Source organism: Martes martes (assembly GCF_963455335.1).
Source record: "Martes martes genome assembly, chromosome: X".
Taxonomy (NCBI): Eukaryota; Metazoa; Chordata; class Mammalia; order Carnivora; family Mustelidae; genus Martes; species Martes martes.
The window spans coordinates 1771415-1778078 of NC_137897.1; positions in this window are offsets into that span (position 1 = coordinate 1771415).

Genomic DNA, 6664 nt, shown 5'->3' on the forward strand with positions numbered 1-6664 from the left:
CACCAACCATTAGTTTGGAAATTATAGCCAGTAGACTGAAACAAGAAAAATAAATAAGAACTATGACTACGGAGAAAAGAATAGACTCCAAGTGTTCACAGGCAATATCATCTTTTAAATAGCTTAGCTTAAAATGATGCAGATAAAAAAAAAAAAAAGACATCCATAAGAAAATTTAGCAAATGTGTTTGAGAATTCTATGCAGGAATGAGTGGACCCAGAAAGATGCTTATAAACGAGGCACAACTTATGACCAACTTATGACCTTACATGGGAAGACACACATAAAACATATGTTATATAGCACATAATAACATATGTAAAAAAAAGTCTTAAAAACTGCAAAAAACTCAGGCAAATTTGACATTTTGGTTGAAATCTCAATGATTTTTGTCATGAAGTTTTTAGATAAAATTTATCTCAAGGTAAAGATGGGTAAGAATGCACATGATAATAGGAAAAAGATTAAGAAATGTCCACTGTAGCATTAAAATGTATGATAAAATATTCTACAATAGACCAGAGGAAACAAACGTAAGGCAACTTCTATCCCCGGGGAAATGCTAAATTAATATGTGGCATTAGAATAATTGGTTTAATATTCAGGCCAAGAAAGGTTAGACTTTCACCTTATACAACAGAGTCAAGTAGGCTCCAAATGTTTCATATTTTAACATTTAAAAAGGAAAAATATTATAAAAACAGGTAGAGGACTATCTGGTCTCAGAATGAAGAAAGGCTTTCTAAACAGAAGGGGGAAACCAGGAAAACATGAGAGACACAGCTCCCAGCAATTTAAAAAACTTGTGTACTTTGAAAAAACAAAAACAAAAACAAAAACTGCAGTTCTACAAACAAATTTGAAAGGAAAAGGATGAATAACAAAATGTCACAAAATATTGCTACAAAATACTGCCAGGACACTAATGCCTGATGGAGCATTTGCTATATTTAGGATGTGCTAATGCCTTGTTATGTAAATTATTCTTGTTACTAAAAAAAAAAAAAATTGTCTAAACAGCTCAACAGAAATGTGGGGACAGGCTAATAAATGCTTCCTTTATGAAACTGCCAAGTTAAGTAGTTTGTTAATTAATGTGCTTGAATGATAGAAAAGACATACTTCTTTCCTAAGTACCAAATGAGGGGCTGTTAATAGGATAGCAAGTCCTGGGCATAAACTAGTTTGGTCCAATGCCAGTGTGGAGAAAATAGAAATTGGAAAGCCTTTGGCAAGAACCTCAGATGCATTCGCATTGTCTACTGTAGCGATCCTACATCCCAGAATTTCAGACATTAATGGGAGATTCTTGGCAGAGATAGCCAAAAAAATATGAAACGATCCAGATGTCCACCAAGACAGGAGGAAAGACTTTATGGTATATCCGTGCAGTGAGATATTAGTCCCATTAATGACACTGGACTAAGAAAATCGTAGATTGTTATGGAAAGTAGGTGGACTTTAAAGATTATACATATATATAATTTTTTGGGCACATACACTTACCCATGTTTGGGGACGTTCAGCGCATTTTGAGTAATGTGATTGTGAATAATTTTCATTTATTCCTTTTTTTCTGTATTGCTGTATCTCATCTATAACATTTACAATATGAAATAAAGGCTTTACAAGAAATCACTGTAGTACAGACCTCATGTGTGAAAACAGTAGAAATGTGGTCTTTCTCTCCCCAGTGGCCCCTGAGCTGCCTTCCTCCTGGCCAATTCCTTCTGGCCCTCTAACAACCTGGCGACACGGTGGGTGGCCTTCTGTTCACTTTTCTCGTTTCTGCTGGAAGGCTGTCAAGAAAGATTATTTTCCCCCATTTGAGATGTACTAAATCCAGTATTTTCTGTAGGAAAAAATCTCCTCATTTTTTTTTAATTATTATTATTGGTTTAAATCTTGGCTTGACAAAAGTCTCGTTTTCCAGAATCAACTATGAGAAAAATGAAACTGCAGTGGGTACCAATCCTGTCCTCTGAAAATTGTGTTTTTAATCTTCCTTTTACTATTTATTTAAAATAGAACTCAACCTCCTCCCATCATCCAGAAAGAAAAATAGAAAGAAAGAAAAAAAAAAGCTTTTAATCAGATCTATTTTTATAAGCATTCAGAGCCAGATTCTGAGGGAATATCATAATGTCCACCATCTCATTCACGGTACCATTGAATTATTTGGACATATTGCACAAAAGCTTATACAACATAAAATAATAAAAGGGACTTTGTGATTCTTTACGTTATATGTGAAACCCCTTCAAGATTTTGTTTGTTTGCTTTTTATGATTGTTTTAAAATTCACATGGTCAGACATTAATGGAAAAGAGCCCTTTTTTTTTTTTTTTTGTTTCCTTTCCCAAAGCAGCCTGTCTACGTTTTCTTTTTCATAACAGAAATGTTGAATTTTCACTAACAACACATCGCTGCTGGTCTCAAGGCACTTTATGGCTTTAAAAAAAAAATAAAACACACTTTTCTCTTTCTGTTTCTTAAACGATCAAGAGACAAAGCCTCAGCATCTGGACGTTTTGACTAGAGGATTGTAGAAAAATTTAATGTGGGGCGCCTGGGTGGCTGAGTCAGTTAAGGGTCTGCCTTTGGCTCAGGTCATGATCCCAGGGTCTTGGGATCAAGCCCCACATTGGGTTTACCTGTGCATTGGAGATCTGGCTTCTCCCTCTTTCTGCCGCTTCTCCCCCTGCTCGTGCATGCTCTCTTTCTCTCTTTCTGTCAATAAATAAATTTAAAAAAATCTTTTAAAAAATGAAATTTTAATATATGCCATGTTTAAAAATCCACCTGAAATTTTGACCTGGACTACAGATAATCTTTCTGGGGCTCACAGATGAGAGAAATGTGGGATTCCCCCCTCCCACCAGTAGTTCCTTGATCTAGAAGAAATCCTGCATGCTTAAACTCCTACCATACATTTTAGATCACAGCATGTAACAGAGAGTTTGAAAACCACGAGTCACGTTCACACTTGAGTTATCCTATCTACCCATCAAGAGGATCCGAATAGCGGTAAAAGTCAGAATAGCTGGTTTTTCCACATTTCCATAGAAAGGTCTTTCCAAGTATTAGCTCATTTAAACACGGTGGTGTTTTTAATGGTTCATGAGCTAATGTGGGACTACGCTGTGGCTAAAATAAATGGTTTGATCTTTTATGTGGGACCCTCCTATGGGTAGAATAAACCCCAGGTTTGCAGAGTCATAAACCTAATAAGCATGGGTCTCTGCTTTCAAGAGTGAAAATGGTTCCGAAGACTTATGGTGGCCACAAGAGGAAGGATTTCAGCAGATAGTAGCATAACAGAGCCTGCGTGTTAGCCCATGCCAGGTGTTCTGGATCCCTGTCTTATCATCTCTATTGCATCATTTCCGCCTGGAAGGGAAACACCTGATTGGTGAGAATTGGTCACATGACTGGATCTGGAGGCAAGGAAGTCTGGAAAAGGTGGTGGATCCTTTCTTCATCAGCTTAGACTGAAAGGACACCTCTGATTGGTAAGAATTAGTCACATGACTGGATCAGGAGGCAAGGGAGTCTGGGAAAGGTGGTGGATCCTTTCTTCGTCATGTGTTTAACCTGGAAGGGAGACATGTTATTGGTGAGAATTAATGGTATGAACCCATTTGGATGCAAGGGAGTCTGGGAAATGGGGTGCATCCTTTCTTCATCAGCTTAGACTGAAAGGAAACCCCTGATTGGTGAGAATTAGTCACGTGACTGGATCTGGCGGCAAGGGAGTCTGGGAAAAGTGGTGCCTCCTTTCTTCTTCATCATCTTAGTCTGGAAAGGAGACACATCATTGGTGAGAATGGGTCACATGCCCCTATCTGGAGGCAAGGGAGCCTGGGAAATGTAGTCTGTGCCTGGGAAATGGCACCTCACCAACATTTTGCAGTTTGGCTGCAGATGCTTGAAGCTTCAGAGATAGCTAATTACCTTCGGGTCATGGAAATCACATTCTTATGGACATCTTAGCAAGGGAAGGGTCTCAGAGACTAGGAACCGTGAGCCAGATTCAGATCCAGGCTATCATCTGTGGAAGGGCTGCTTTTTAAAAATGTCTTCTATGTACCAAAATGGGAACGACCTTCAACAGACGAATTGATAAAGAAGATGTGGTCCATATACACAATGGAATATTATGCCTCCATCAGAAAGGATGAATACCCAACCTTTGCTTCAACATGGATGGGACTGGAAGAGATTATGCTCAGTGAAATAAGTCAAGCAGAGAGAGTCAATTATCATATGGTTTCCCTTATTTGTGGAGCCTAAGGAATAGCATGGAGGACATTAGGAGAAAGGAGAAATGAAAGGGGAGAAGTCAGAGGCGGGGATGAACCATGAGAGACTAGGGACTCCGGGAAACAAACAGAGAATTTTAGAAAAGAGAGGGGTGGAGGGATGGGTCAGCCTGGTGATGGGTATTAAGGAGGACACATACTGCATGGAGCCCTGGGTGTTATACACAAACAATGAATCATGGAACATTACATCAAAGACAAATGATGTACTGCATGGTGACTAACATAACACAATTAAAAAAAAAAGAAATGGAAAGAAAATGGGAGTGACATACCAAATAAAATATTACCAAGATTTTTTTTTTTAATTCATGTTTTTGGGATTGAAAATGTTTACCAAGTTAGGCATTCCGTCCTATGTGTGACTTCTGAAATTACCCAGCTCTGCACTTGGAATCCTATCTCTTCATTTCTTCATCTCTTAATACGTATTCTAAAAGAAAAAAAGACTTATAAAACAAGAAATAATTAATGAACCTATATTAAGATGTGAGAAAGGGTCTGGATACCAATCAGGATTGTGGCATTTTATCTTATGGATGGAAGGCTTTTCATACATACGTAAGACTTACCTGGGCAGATGAGGTATAGTCAGTGAGGCAATAGGTCCTGACAGGTGTCAGGTATGATATTTTTATGGTATGTCAACCAGGAGCTGCTAGGGCATAGTGCACACACTGTGAGATTTATGTGGACATTTTGGATAGTAAAAGATTTAGCAGGAAATTAAACAATTGATTTGATAGTCTGCTCAAATACAAGTCTTTGAATCCCAGTATAGTCATACATATATAATTTTATGTTGATTTTTATATATGTTGTACATGTATATTTTATGTACTCTATCTAGCCATCTACCTACCTTTCTCTCTCTCTCTCCTGCTTTTTTTTTTTTAAGATTTTATTTATTTATTTGACAGAGAGAGATCACAAGTAGGCAGAAAGGCAGGCAGAGAGAAAGGGGGAAGCAGGCTCCCCACTGAGGAGAGAGCCCGCTGAGGAGAGAGCCCGATGTGGGGCTCGATCCCAGGACACGGATCATGACCTGAGCCAAAGGCAGAGGCTTTAACCCACTGAGCCACCCAGGTGCCCTGGCAGGTGTCTTTATAAGAGACGGAAGAGGAGACACAGACAGAGGAGAAGCCATGTGAGGACAGAGGCAGAGATGGGAGGAATGCGGCCACAAGCCCAGGGACGCCTGGAGCCCCAGAAGCTGGAAGGGGCAGGAAGGAGCCTCTCTGGAGCCTGTGGAAGGAGCCTGGCCCTGCCCCGCCTGGATCTCAGCGGTCCTGCCTGCCTGGATCTCAGTCATCTGGTCCCCAGAACGGGTAGAGCATAAATTTCAATTCTTCTAAGCATCCCCCCAAATTTCTGGTGATCTCTTACGGTAGCCCCAGGAAATGATCACACCAGGACGTGAGGAATTTTTAATCTCCCCAGGTGATCCCAACACAAAGCCAAAGAGGAGACCTACTGGCTTCTTAAGATGTAGCAAGGTTAACTGTTAAGAAGGCTGAACAGCCAGACATTTGGGATGTAGTCAAAATGACCTTGGACTTTCCTTTCCAGAAATATCAGCTCCTCCTGGAATCCAGAAACTCCCACACTGCCCGTCCGTAGTTTGGTCTTACTTGATAAAAAGTGGAGAAAATGCCCACATGGGATGCAGCATCCTGCGGTTTGGATTTAGTCTGGTTTTAGTGGTCGGAGGGAGGCCTCCCTCCCCACATCTAGACTCCAGTCCTGCTCCCTGGAATGAGAGCTGCATATGCCATTAGAAACCCAATCTTAAAGAGAATTACCTGGGTTGGATTTTGTTTTCCAGTGGAACCCTGAGAACAATCAAGGGTGGACAACTGATGCTACTAAGGGTTTCGCGTCAGTGCACAGATTTACGAGCACATATACTAGATGGTAGAAGTTGGGGACGGCAGGGGTGGGGAGAGACTCACTCTTAGTTACTATATTATCTACAGATCCTAATAGAACCATGAGCGATTCCAATTAATGATCTGGAATCACACACATCCCCATTCTGGGCAAAGTGATTTAAGTGCATTTGCTCCTGGGGGAGCAATCTTTGTGTCCCACCCATGTCATTCTGCCCCACCACCCATCTTATGACTTCTCAGTCATAAAGATGTCCCTGATTCTTCCATCTGAGGTGGCCTTTGAGTCCCCTCGAATCTGAAAGCTCTCCGAACCACCTGTAATGATTCTGAATGTCTCAGGCTTGGGGTAAGCTGATCTGTACATTTGTTTTACAACATTTGACAAGACAGTGAGTGCAGAGGACCAAATGCCTCTTCGTGCTATCCTACCTTGCCTACAGCAGGACATG